The following is a 14,938-nucleotide window of genomic DNA, read 5'->3' on the forward strand; positions in this document are numbered from 1 at the left end:
TAATTTTTTTTATTTTTTTTTTCATAGTATATTCAAACCATAATTTTATCAATTTAATTAATTATGCAGTTTTAATAATATTCGAAATGTTTCTTAATGTTAATTTATTTTTATAAAACTTTCGTTTTAATATTTTTAGGGAATCTTTTCAAGCCCCAAATAAACATTTTAAAAATTCCTTTCTATGAAATTAGTAAAATAGAGAATGATAGAATATACAGATGCCAATCCATACTCTAGTCCATCCTCTACATTAGTATTCAAAAATGATCACCTGAAAGTAATCTTGCCATTCAAGTCACCCGTTCAGCTCTACTATAAATACAGGTATTTCTTTGGTACATTATCTGCATTATCAACTTGAGCTATATTCTCAGTAGTTTCAAAATAAATTCTTCTATCTTCTTCCATTTACCAGAAGATAATCAAATGACTCCGGCTCTCGCTGAAAGTGCTAGCAATTTATGCAAAAAGGAGATTGTTCATCCAGTTGCAAACTTCTCTCCCAACCTATTGGGTGAACAATTCATCAATTTTGATTTTGAAACTTACGTAGATATCGATCCCTTTTTTTCTTCATTTATTATAGAATCCCTTTTCCTTTTTTTAACTTACCAATGATTTAAGAAGTTAAATCACATTAGTAGTTCAAAAAATTCTTCATCTCATAGTCTCTCTCTTTACCAAGAATAGTAAAATTCTTATAGAAAACCACTTGATGCCCAATGTAGAAGTTATTTTGACTCCCATCTAAAGTTTGGATGGTGAAGACACAAACCAATAAAGGCTGTTATCATTAAATAACCAAAAGAATAGGCACCAGTTTGTGTGAGCAAATAATCATTAGATGATCATGGTAGACGGGGTATCAAATAAGTGAAAAAACCAATTACGTGGCTTAAAAGCGTTGGCTTGGCATCTATCGAGAAAGTAACTTCATGCTTTGGCTTAATGCATTATAATACAGTGTTAAACTTTAAGCAGATATTTTTATGAGATAATTTAAGTTAAGATCACTTATCAAATGGTTAAATAAATTACATGAGTTCCAACCAAAGTTTTCCTCCTATATTTATATCCAACCAACATAATGGGACAATTAAGATCAAAGAAAGAGTTAGCACCAACCCCAGATAAAATCGGACTGAGGATTTCATAGCAAAGAACTCATCCTACTTGGAAAAAGTACATTGGAACATAATATTTATCATAGTGCATCCTGGAAATAATTGGATGTAGAGTCTCTTTAATTTCTTATCTCTAGAAGATTAAAAGTTTCAAGAATAGTAAAATTCTTATAGAAAACCACTTGATGCCCAATGTAGAAGTTATTTTGACTCCCATCTAAAGTTTAGATGGTGAAAACACAAACCAATAAAGGCTGTTATCATTAAATAACCAAAAGAATGGGCACCAGTTTGTGTGAGCAAATAATCATTAGATGATCATGGTAGACGGGGTATCAAATAAGTGAAAAAACCAATTACATGACTTAAAAACGTTGGCTTGGCATCTATCGAGAAAGTAACTTCATGCTTTAGCTTAATGCATTATAATACAGTGTTAAACTTTAAGCAGATATTTTTATGAGATAATTTAAGTTAAGATCACATATCAAATGGTTAAATAAATTACATGAGTTCCAAGCAAAGTTTTCCTCCTATATTTATATCCAACCAACATAATGGGACAATTAAGATCAAAGAAAGAGTTAGCACCAACCCCAGATAAAATCGGACTGAGGATTTCATAGCAAAGAACTCATCCTACTTGGAAAAAGTACATTGGAACATAATATTTATCATAGTGCATCCTGGAAATAATTGGATGTAGAGTCTCTTTGATTTCTTATCTCTAGAAGATTAAAAGTTTTATATAGTAATTAAACCACTACCATACAACCATTAGGATCAGAAGTATAATCTCTTATATAGTGTATTCTTACCATTAAATCTGATGTAAATACTGGTAAAAATAGGAAGCTTATTACGCATATTGTGTTGAGTTTGATTTCCTTCGAATGCCTCAATTGAGGTTCCATGTATCCTTATATAGAAGAATTATAGCTATCTAATTATGGTAAATTACAATGAAATCTCCTATTCTTGGAAAGAGAAGTCCCATTTTAGGCCCCTTCGCTATCACCTGTCCCGACGCTTGATCCTACACACAACACCTGTCATGATCAAAATAAAGAGCACAATTATCATCCACCAATTAGCCAACAGAAATTAGATTGGCAGATAAATTAGGCAATAAAAAAATATCAGTAAAAGAACCCAAATTTTCAACTGCAATAATAGGAAGAGTACTACCATTGGTTATCTGGATAATTGCTTACCATCATACTTACAAACATTATGTAGAGCTCCCGAATTCCCAGTCGTGTTTGGAAGCCATAGAGTTTATTAAACAAGGAGAGGTGACTAGATTTTTTTACTTTGGAGACCAAGGGCCGAGAGAGTGAAATAATCATTTGTTGAACATGTTCGGGTGTGAGAGTTGAAGATCTTGGGCACCCAACTGATCTGAAGATGCAGTCACACGATTGGGTTGAACAGTAGTATGGAAAGCGGGAGCAGACCAATTCCGAGGTCACACACGATAGTCCTTCATAATATGGCCCTCCTTTTTGCAATAATTAAAGATTTTCTTCTTACAATATTTTGCAATGTGTCCAAATTCCTTGCAACTGTAACACTGTAGCGAATATTTGGATTTTCCTTTCCCTTGAGCTACATAGGCCACATTGACCATCTTAGTACCAACGGTGGCTTCACTGATCCCAAGTTGAGAAGCGAGGCGTTGTTCCTCACATAGGAGTTCTCCCAGGCAAACATCCAAGGATGGTACAATGTTGCGATTGATCAGTCCAGCGCGTGCACTTTCAAACTCAGGTCGTAGCTTCATCAAGGATTGATCCCTTTGGCTCTCAAAATGAATCTTTTGCAAAGTTGCTAATGCTTCTTTAGGAACCTTGGACCACACCAACCCAAAATAATCATTCCATAAATTAAGAAAACCTAAATGAAACTGTTCAATTGATAGATCTCCTTGTCAATAATTTCCAATATTCAACTACAAAAATCCGTCTAAGGGAATCGCACATCTCTTTAGCGGTCGTGGGCGAACGAAAATTGTTGACCATATATGGTTCAATGGAACTCAATAGCCAAGAAACAATTCGAGCATCCTTACTCTCCCATGAACTAAGCTCCCTGGAATCTATTGGAGCTTGAAACGATCCATCCATATGACCCCACAATTCCTTACCCTTAACAAGCATCTTGAACTAAAATTCTCAAGTGTAGTTTTGCCCATTAAAGCAGACAATTGAATTTTCTCCCAAACATGATAGCTCAAAATCTAATAATTATAGCCAACAGCCCAACTAAACTGAGCCAATTTCAATCCAATTAAATAACAGCCCACAGCCAAACGGAACAAATAAATTAACAACCCAATCAAATAATTAAATAGCCAATTAATTGACAGGCCCAATTCAAGAAAAAAAACCCAATCAAAACCAACAACCCAACAAAACATCCAATTCGAGGATAAGTCCAATCAAACCAACTGCCCAACAAAACACCAATTACTCACGACACCTACCAAAATTATTGTCACCATATCTCCGATATCCCTTCCGATCCCACCAAGGAATTCACTGAAGATCCCAAGAATTCGTCAATAACCAAACAAAATTCACTGAGAGCCTCAAGACTGGAGGCTCCGAGAAAAATGTCTCCAACACCCAAAAAAATAAAGATCGTCGACAGCCCAAGAACGTAACATCGAGGAGAAATCACCGGAGAGATCTAACAAAACCTGCTTGGTGAAGTTTTTCATCCAAGTTAGTACCCAAAACCTAACAAAATCCTTTTTTCGCCTTTCATTCTACATTCAGTATCACAGAATTCCAATTTTTTACATTTTCAACATTGCATCAAGAGCAAACATATCCAAACAGCATTCTTCTTAGACCCTGTTTGATGGTCATTATTTGGGAAAATAATGTTTTGAATAATTATTTTTAGAAGAATGTGAGGTTAAAAATAAGAAAAAGCTGAGTTTACATGCAAAATATTTTATCGTGTAAATGTGTAGTTAAAAATGAATATAATGATTATCAAACAGGGGCTTAATTGTATATTTTAACAGGCTTTTCAAACGTGCATTAGTTCTATAATTATCAGCAAAACAAAAGTAACGGATTAGAAAACATGGTCCAGGAAATAAACATTCTTACTTCAAGAAACCTAAAAACCTTTATAGATAAAATAAAAAGGTGGAAACAGACTTCAAATTTGAATATACTTCATATAAATTAGACGAAAATTCCTAATTACCACTTGATTCTGAGCACTCTCCTTCGTGAAATGGTAAAAATGAATTAAAGGGTCATTTGGACAGAGGTTCTTCTCTTCTAGAATAAGGTAAAAATGAATTAAGCGGTCATATTAAAAAAGGACAAACATCTAAGAAAGGACAAACAGAAACAATTTCCAAAATAATACACAAATATGTTGCTAAGCTAAGCATAAAGAGCAATTATGAAACTTTGAACACAAAGGTTTTAAATTAAAGATAAAACTGTATGTGCATGAAACAATGGACCAGGCAATAAGTGCAAGGAGATTTTAAAAGCAGAAGAGCTCACTTCTTCAGCCCACTATCCAGTATCATTTATATTCTCAATCTTCTCATTGAGAGGAAAGATCTTCACAAATTGAGAAACAGAACAATTTTACACCACGTAATGGAATACTGGTTTCAATAAAAGATTGCAATCCGTTCAATAATAAAAAATGTGGCTGAGGATGACAATTTAGCGGTCCATAAACAAACAAATAAATGGAAAAAATATCATCATTGGATTTACAACTGACAAGCTCGTAGTGGACACATACAATTATGCCATCCTAACTTATAGCTTCAATTTTCCTACGCATTGACACCTTAATACCTTCTTTTATCAAAGAAACACCAGAATTTCACATTCAAATGATCAAAGATCATTTTTTTTTCCTTTTCTTTTTTCCTCCAGAAGCCCAAAACCCAAAAGCTTAATTTATAGCTACAACTTTCCTATACATTGACAAAAAATTTGATTGACATAGTTGAACATCAAAGACCAATAGACCACTTCCCATTTTAGAGTGATTAGCATTACGCAGATGAATGCAAAACTTCACGAAATCAAATCAAGCAGAATCATTAAGTGAAATCAGTCAACTCTTACAGACTTATTTTGAGGAAGTAGACCTTGAGGAGGAATAAAGAAAACTTGGCATCACTGTGAAACATGAAGCCAAAATGCTTCTCAAGTTAGATTTTCCATTTTCCTTGAGCTTTTCTCCTATGCCCAGCTGCGCCAGGAAAAGAATAGAAGAAGGATCTGAACTTGGCTCGGGGGACGTACGATAGAATTCACAAACTAATATCTAAATTGGGGATTGTACTATTTATTTCATCATTGATTATACAATAAGAGGGTTTACAATTTATAGTGTACAAGAGTTGGCAAATAAGGAAAAAAATCTACTCTCCTAAAATAAGAAAGAAATCAATACTTATTCTACATCACACCAATTATGGAATGTAAATATTCTACAATCAATTTGGTTCCTATCTTTATTTGATAGGATCCGGTTTCCACACTCCCCCTCAAGTTGGATCGTAGATGTTAATCATGTCCAACTTGCATATGAAATCGTTGAAGGTTGGACGAGATAGTCCCTTAGTAAAGATATCTGCAACTTGCTCTTGTGTTGGAACATAAGTCGTGCAAATTGTTCCTTCCTCAACTTTCTCCTTTATAAAGTGTATGTCAACTTCTATATGTTTAATACGATCATGTTGGACTGAATTAAGTGAGATATTGATTGCTGCCTTGTTATCACAAAACATTTTGATGAGAAATTTTGTTTTAACATGCAATTCTTCTAGGAGTTTTCTCAACCACAGCCCTTCACATATTCCTTGTGCTACAGCCCTGAATTCAGCTTCAGCGCTACTTCTGGCAACTACATTTTGTTTCTTACTCCTCCAAGTTACAAGATTTCCCCACACATAGGTACAATAGCTAGCAGTTGATCTTGTGTCTTCTATTGAACCTATCCAATCTGCATCTGTAAAGATTTCAATCTCCCTTTTTTCACTTTTCTTAAAAGACAGTCCCCTTCCTGGGGTTCCCTTGAGGTATCTTAGTATCTTATAGACTACTTCCAGGTGACTTTCCTTTGGTAAGTGCATATGTTGACTTACACGGCTCACTGCAAATGCAATATCAGGTCTAGTGTGTGATAAGTATATTAACTTTCCAACCAGTCTTTGGTATCCATCTCTTTCCACTTCCTTTCCATTCTCTTCAGGTCTTTTTCTTGCTTCGATAGGTGTATCACTCTATTTACAACCTAGCATCCTTGTTTCTGTTAGGAGATCAATGACATACTTTCGTTGTGAAACACTAATTCCACCCTTTGATCTCGCCACCTCCATTCCCAAGAAGTATCGCATTTGTCCCGGATCCTTCACCTCGAATTTGGTGGCAAGGCATTTCTTTAGTCTTTCAGTTTCAACTACATTGTCTCTTGTTAGAACAATATCATCAACATATACAATTGAGATCGTTTTGGTTCCATTGTCGTAGTATGATCTGATTGCCCTTGTCGATATCCATGACCTTTTAACACCTTTGCGAATCTGTCAAACCATGTCCTTGGTGACTGTTTTAGTCCATATAGAGACTTCTTGAGTTTGCACACTTTATTTTCTTCATCAGCTCTACTGAACCCAGGCGGTAAAGTCACGAAAACTTCCTCTTCTAATTCTCCGTTCAAGAAAGCATTTTTAATGTCAAGGACAGGACCCGGATTGTATTCAATTTTGCTACCGATGCAAACGTTTCTGTGTATTTAATGCCATATGTTTGTGTGTATCCTTTTGCAACTAAACGAGCTTTGTACCATTCTATTGTCCCATCAGCTTTGTATTTCAAATTGAAGATCCATTTGCACCCAACTGGTCTCTTTCCTTTCGGTAGGTCTAATACCTCCCAAGTCTCATTTTTCTCTAATGCCCTCATCTCCTCCAATACTGCTTCCCTCCATTTAGAACTTCCCAAGGTTCTCCAATATCTTTCAGGATCTCTATGCTATCAAGATGAGATGTAAAAGCATGAAATCTAGTAGATAAAGCATTATATGACATGAATTTTGAAATAGGATGAAGAGTACATAACCGAGTAGATTTTCTGAGAGCAATGGGTAAGTCAAGAATATCTTAAGCTTCTTGAGGAGCCACCATCGGTTCTGATTCTTCTGGTGCTTCGGATGTGATGGTTTCTTTGTACTTTGATTTTGGCTTTCGCGAGTAAACCAACAAGTCTTCATTACTTTATTTTTCTATATCTCCCCCTGGCTGTAAGTTGTTCTCTGTTAATGGCATACTAGATGGTGGTATAGGGTTGTTGGTAAATGTAGGTTCGGGAGAAATGAGGTCAATGTCTAGGAACCGATCTTCATGCAATGTCTCCTCCTGAAGAGAGGTTTTTTTGAAATACGGGGTCGTTTCAAAGAAGGTGACATCAAGACTTGCAAATGTTTTTTTTGTGGAAGGATCATAGCATTTGTAGCCCTTTTGAGTAGAGGAATAACCGATCAGAACACATTTAACAGCTCGAGGATCCATTTTACCTCAGCGATGAGAATGAATACGAACGAAGGCCGTACATCCAAACACCCATAAGGGTAGGTTGGAGTTGAGGCGAGAGGTAGGAAACAGTATTTGAAGTTTTTTTAGGGGAGATTCGAAATTTAAGTTACGACTCGGCATTCTGTTCATTAAGTAGGTTGATGTCAGAATTGCATCCCCCAGAACATTTTTGGCATATTAGAAGTGAACATCAATGCTCGAGCAACTTCTAGAATGTGTATATTTTTGCGTTCGGTGATCCCATTCTGTTGGGGAGAATCAATGCAAGAGCTTTGATGAATTATTCCATGTAATTGGAGAAAATTACCCAGGGTGCTATTGATGTATTTGGTGCCATTATCCATACGTAAAATTTGAATCTGTTTTAAATTGTGTTTGGATCATGGAGTAAAAGTTGATGAATATAGAGTAAACATCTGATTTATCTTTTAGTAGCTATACCCAGCAAATTCGGGTGTGATCGTCAATGAACATCACAAACCACTTTGCATGAGTTCGATTCGGAATTCGTGAAGGACCCCATAAGTCACTATGTATCACAGTAAATGGCTTGGATGGTTTGTATGTGGAGGTTGGGAATGATGTACTTTGATGTTTTGCAAACTCACATATTTCGCACTGAATATCAATGGATTTTTATTCATAAAAATTGATGGGAGTACACGCTTTAGATACTGAAAGTTAAGATGACCCATTCTAAAATACCATAACAAAATATCACTATTGCTAAAAACAGATGTAGAATTACAAATAGTAAATTAACTTTGTTTACCCACATCAACATTGTCAAAGTAGTAGAGTCCGTCACTTTTTTTTTAACACTGTCAATCGTCTTCCCCGATGATAGGTCCTGAAAAACACAGTAAGATGGAAAAAATTTAGCAGAACAATTTGAGGTTTTTGTCAATTGGCTTAAGAAAAGTAAATTACACGACAGCTTTGAAACGTGAAGAACAAATTCTAGAGTTATAGAGTCAGAAATTTTTATACTCCCTTTCCCTGCCACCGATGACAGTGAACGATCTGCGATTTTAACTTTCAGATTTCCAGCACAGGTGGAGTATATAGTGAACAGATGGTAGGAATCCGTCATATGGTCTGAAGCTCCCAAGTCAATAATCCAAGGAATTTTAGATTTAGACTGTAAAGCGCTCAAAAAATTACCTCTTTGGGCTAATGTGCGTTTAACTTGATGATTGGAGGCTAGAAAACACTTTGTATAGTTGCTCCATTTGTTCAGCATTGAATGCACCGCTCGACTCGGTCTTTCCCGTTTGGTAATCAACAGATTCTTGATACCCACGATTTTTATTATTTTGTCTTGGTTTCCAATCACTTGATTTCCCGTGTAAATCCCAACAAGTATCCTCTTTATGTCCTGGCTTTCGACAATGCTCACACCACGGCCGACCTCCTTGTTTTGGGCCTGGCCAGATGTGCCTCCCTTAGAATATAAACCCATCATCCAAGTTCCATCATTTAAGTTATTTGGTCCAATATTCAAGCCCATTCCACTGTTCAAATCAGCCGGCCCATTATTGCCATTAGTTGGCCCAACAATAGGCCTATTACCGTCTCTATTTTTCAACCCATATCCAAATGGCCCAAGTTTGTTGGAGGTTAGTCCTAACACTTCCACCACCGGCGCACTGTACTCGTTCAACATGACCTTCCGCCGGTCTTCTTCTCTTCTCACCTCCAAAAACACTTCCCGCAGCGAGGGAAGGGGACGCCAGCCAAGTATTCGACAGCGAACATCATCTAGATCGCGATGAAGTCCAGCGAGAAACTTTAACACCCTTTCAGTTTCTATTTTCTTTATATACCGCACGCTATCTTCTGCACACTTCCATTCTTCCTCAGTACTCGTGTAGTTCTTGCCATAATCCGGTCATTTCCAGGGAATAACCTGTCACATCTCGATTTCCTTGCTTTGTTTGCCATAGCTTCGACTGGATTTCAAAAATTCTGGAAAAATTCTCGGAGTCGGAATACATTTCTTTAATTGCTTCCCAAACCTCTTTTGCAGTTGGGAGAAATAAATATGTTTTTCCGATTTTCGGCTTCATGGAATTGACAAGCCAGGCAATCACCATGAGTTCTCCGACTTCCACTTCTAAAGGAGAGCCACGTTGGTTGAGGCCGGCACCTTGGTTTCTCCGGTTAAGTATCCAAGTTTCCCTTTTCCGTCGATTATTAGCTTTATCGACTGTGCCCATTCTCTGTAGTTCTTCCCATTCAGTTTCTCAATTGAGAGTTGGAAGGCCGAGTTTTCAATTCACCGTGTTCATGGCAAACGTGGCTTCTACATCTAAGTCAGAAGTCATGGAGCTCCTGTCGTGAGGAGCTGATTCGGCCATGTATTGACTGGGTTAAAACCAACCTGGCTCTGATACCATAATGAAATATGAATTGTACTGTTTATTTCATCATTGATTATACGATGAGAGGGTTTACAATTTATAGTGTACAAGAGTTGGCAAATAAGGAAAAAATCTACTCTCCTAAAATAAGAAAGAAATCAATACTTATTCTACATCACACCAATTATGGAATGTAAATATTCTACAATCAATTTGGTTTCTATCTTTATTTGATAGGATCCGGTTTCCACAAAAGCACTTCCCACAAGCTGGTTATTTTGAAACATCCCTCTATAGAAAACCTTCGGAGCTTTCTCTCCACTCCGAAATAATCAAATGGCTGCTGATCTCATTTGTTGAAGCACACAGCTCCACAAGGCCAAATTCTAGGAACGCAGGCACCAAATCTTGATCTCTTTGGTTCCCAATTGCGTCATCAACATTCAACAGTTGACCAAAACATCAAAAGAGAAACTCCTACATCTCCTATGCCAATCAGAGTCGGTGGCGGACGCAGATATTTTGAATTAGAGGGGCACTATTTGTCTGGGTTGGAGATGAGGAATAGGTCCGACTTAATTCGTAAGCCGTGTTGAGTTTAAATCATAAATAAAGTTATTTAATTATCAAAAATAATTCACAATTTAATTGGATAACATAAGACCACCAAAAGACTACTTCGATTAATTTACTCAAGCAAGCACCTTGGCCTACCACAAAAATACACTCACACCTCACCTATATTTTCCCCCTCATTCTCTCTTACACACTTCTCCTTGCTTCCCTGCGTCTTCCATTTCACACTTTTTCTTCCATACTCACACAATACATACAACTACTATATTTATAGATAACAATGACAGTGGGCTGCACTTCTACAAGGTTCTCATGTGGCGATGGATTAAGAACAGTAAACTTCTGGATAATTTCATTAGGGCAGCAATTCTTTATGAAATTGGATTCTTCTTCTTTATTTTCTTCACAATCTTCTATGAATGGCAGAAAATATAGAAGCCATCTAGGACATTCACCTGGAAGACAATGAACAATTTTGTGTTCAAGTCAATGATATCTTCTTCGGCTGGATGGTTTTAACTTGTGCAGCAGGTTTTTCCAAGGTTTCTTCAAACTGATATTACAAAACTTTGTCAACAGTGGCGTCTCTGTCTGCCCCTAAATGCCTAATGCTAAATCTGATTTTGTGATTCAAGAAAAAAAGAACTTAAAAGTTGGTGGGTCACGTGACCCTTCAGGACCTAGTGGTTAGAGTCAACAAAAGACCTGCAAGCAAGAGTTAAGTCTTTAACTTTTATTGGCTTATAATAAATGCCTAGCATTTATCTATTATACCAAAAGTTTAGTCATAAAATCATGTTTATGTAATATGATGAGAAACAAAATGCTAAGTTAATTAAGTGGTTAAATGGAAAACCTGTAAGTCCACCAGGAGTTTTTGAGTAAATAGGGAGAAGTATGAGATCAATCTACATTTTATTAAAAATAATAATAACTAAATTGTTCTCCCCTAGCATTAAGCAAGAAAAATAGAGTAGAAACGGGAGCTTATGAGGATGATACCTTCGATAATTTGATTTTATGCTCAGTATAGATGCGTTGCAATCCCTGGAATAAATGTAATATAGTTATATATAAATCTAAAAATTCCAAATAAATTTTATGAGAAATCCTAAATCTGAATAAAGAATTATTTTCATATTTATCCCATGAATGAACTTTGATTATGTGTGATTATTTGGCCCAGAAACATTACTATAAACTTCAGCTTCAATTGCACCCACTATATTGTCTTTTGTTAATGATGTACCAATGGAAAGAGATCCTTCCCACTCTATTATCCTACATTTTTTTTATTCCTTTTGGGTGAAAAGGAAAGTGTATTCTTACGTTTAATCTGAATGTCTGATGTATACATACATATTTTGGAGGCATTGATTTTCCTTCCCTCTTTTTCCATATTCCTGATTTTTGGGCCTTTCTGTTTGTGTTTCTAATTTCAGGGATTTTATGTTATTTTATTATTATTATTATTATTATTATTATTATTATTATTGGGGGGGGGGAGTGGGGGGGATCTTTGCAGTTACAGAAAACCCTTTATTGAATATTCTTGCAGTGCCTCGTCAACAAGTTTAAAATATGAAAAATTTCACATGCATCTTACAAAGTGAAGAGCTATAACCAAGTAATGTTTATTTCTCCAGCATTAAATCGATGGTGATGAATCCAAGAATGTGCAAGATAAACACAAAATTATATCTTATAAACCAAATCTATAAAATAACTATTGACAAAATTATATCAATCAATAAAAAATATGACTCCGAATTCCAGAAAAATACAATGCATTTCAGATTCAACCAAAACTCAAACCTCAGAATAGCAAAATAAAAAGGAAACGTACAAAAAATAGTGAAACCTGATGCTAGAGGGTGTTCGGGAGACGCCTGGCTGGAGCTCAACAAAAAGTCTAAGGAAGCCATTGAAGCGATCGAAGGTGATATGTGAGACATGGCAGACAAAGGAAGGCAACCAAATTGCTCATGCACAAAGCCAAATGCACATTATGTTGGGAAATAAAACAGCTGAAAGTAATATATATGACACGATATGAAATATATTGTAATGCCCCAACCCCTTGTAGACCGGAACGCTACTTACTTTACTTAACTAACCGATGGTTTAGTCATAGGAGAATATGTTTTAGCGAAAACTTAATTTTAACAACCTCCTTTCGAATACTTTAAATAAAATACTGAATAAAAAAAATAACGGAACGTAATTTATTTGAAGAAAACACAACTTGTTCTCGCGTTCAGCGTTATTCAAATACTTTAAAAAAATAACATTGAAAACGTTCACAAAAATAAATCTAAATAACTGGTTCACCGGGTTTTTCCATGGGCTCGTTGTACCACTCTCCATCTTTTCCATCATCCAGGCCTAAGGTAGAATCATATCAATCTGTAGAGAAGGGGTTAAACCCGTTAGTTAAAAAAACTCAATAGATATCATTGGTGCATTCGTGATCAAGCTATACATTTCAAAGCTGTAACTTTAGAAACCTTTTCATAGTAGGATTTTCGGTAGAATCCGAAACACGTAGAGTCATGACTTAACACGACGTCTTGATCGGAAGTACATGCCGTACCCGGAGGTACCATTAAACATACAAACATTAACATAAATCTTCATTTGCTATAAACTTATAACTTAACACGAATTAACACTTTACAACTCTACCTACCTTGATTGATGCTTTGAACCTTGTTAAAAAATGCACTCCTTTGATGTTTCAAAAAAAAAAAACCCCCGTTAAGAATTGATGCTTGAAAAATACTTCTTGATAGCACCAAAACTTCTAGGAAAATCTAATTTTCCTCCCTCTCCTTTCTCTTTTTTCTAGACTTGAAAACTCTCTTTTTTATGCTTAGAAGCTTTTGTCTTGATGTAAAAAATGTATATGCATTGGGGCCTATTTATAGGTGAAAATCTCACAACTTAAGGGCAAGTGAAGGGCCTAATACTCATTAATACGTGTGCCATTTATGTGGGAGTTATAGGTTTAAGAAGTTGCTAGAAAATCGTGTAGGAATTTGACTTTTTATATTCCGCGTACTTCGATTGATACTGTACAGCCTTTAGTATTTCTATCATAACTTCCTCTCCCGATATCCGATTGAGGTAATTCAAAGTGCGTTGGAAAACTAACCAAAGAGCTACAACTTTTCTTTAGATATCATTTTCAAAATCAAATGTTTTCTATGTCGTAAATGGGTCTCAAATGAGACTAAAAATCTGAAATATACTTTAGCCATCCAATATTCATGTCTTAGTGCCACTAAGGTGTTTAAAATTATTTGGGGTTCTACATAGATGATATTAAACAAACAAGATGATTAAAGGCAAAAAAATAATTGACAGAGAAATCGAATTTTTTATTCAATTGAAGAATATGGAGAAAACAAAATATAATAACAGTACCAAGTCGATTATTCTATATTTCAATAATACAAAACTTGTGAAAACAGTCTAGTATTTATAGGGTGCATGACAAATCCTAAAAATACCACAAAGATGGAAACATGATAAAAAAAATAATGAGAAATAAAGGAAACAATATTTTTTCAAATATAAATGCGTGGAATAAATGAAATAATATTTTTCCAATAAAAACGCGTGTAATAAAGGAAAAAATATTTTCCCCAAAAAAATCCTAACCTAATTTGGGTCAAAAAATCCAACAATCTCCACCTTGACACAAATTCCGATGCAACGAACGAAACTAAAAAATTTCTCCATCTTGAAAAATATATCCGACAGCAACGAAAAATCCGAAATCTTCAACAAGAACCAAACTTTCTCTAAAACAAAAATACTCATCCTCTTCCGCGGTATCCAATACAGATAAATAAACCCGTACACAAGGTTTTCCAAAATTCACAAAGAATTAGAAATTACCAAAAAGTGTTAAAGTACACAGTGCAGCAGAATCAATTCTCAATGCTTTCATAAAAGGCCCCTAGAGAGTCTCAACACCATCAAAAATGCTAAAAGCATGTGCAATCGAATCAACATCCATATACCTATCTCCAATGGGTCTATCTCTAGCAACTGAATACGATGATACCGCATGTGATGGTAAAATTACTCATATTCTCTAAACTTGACTAAATAATATTCTTCGATATGGACTCCAAACAAAATTCCAAAGGTACAATACCAAATTGAATCTCCACCATAGTTCTAAATATATGCCGACTTTTCTTCACAAATTACGTCCGACCTTGCAAGATGTATAACTCGAACCTTTTTCGTCCCTTCAATACAACACGAATACC

The 14,938-nt window shown here is 35.6% G+C and overlaps 1 protein-coding gene across 22 annotated transcripts in view; it reads right to left on the reverse strand.

Annotated features, from left to right (window-relative positions):
- Window positions 1-1,797: 1,797 nt before the first annotated feature.
- LOC111394810 (regulation of nuclear pre-mRNA domain-containing protein 1A-like) overlaps window positions 1,798-14,938 on the reverse strand; it is a 29,923-nt gene continuing 16,782 nt past the window's right edge. For 11 of the 22 annotated variants that reach the window (XR_002702726.1, XR_002702714.1, XR_002702732.1 and 8 more), the window contains 4 exons: window positions 12,517-13,061; window positions 11,658-11,702; window positions 8,493-8,566; window positions 1,798-2,176 (listed from right to left, as the gene is read on the reverse strand). The gene's annotated coding sequence lies outside the window, so the exon portion shown is untranslated. Of the gene's footprint in view, window positions 2,177-2,341; window positions 3,829-8,492; window positions 8,567-11,511; window positions 11,564-11,657; window positions 11,703-12,501; window positions 13,062-14,938 lie in introns of all 22 variants that reach the window. The other 11 variants (XR_002702717.1, XR_002702722.1, XR_002702715.1 and 8 more) reach the window with 11 other exon arrangements.

The sequence above is a fragment of the Olea europaea genome, chromosome 5, assembly GCF_002742605.1.
Source record: "Olea europaea var. sylvestris chromosome 5, O_europaea_v1, whole genome shotgun sequence".
NCBI classification, from domain to species: domain Eukaryota; kingdom Viridiplantae; phylum Streptophyta; class Magnoliopsida; order Lamiales; family Oleaceae; genus Olea; species Olea europaea.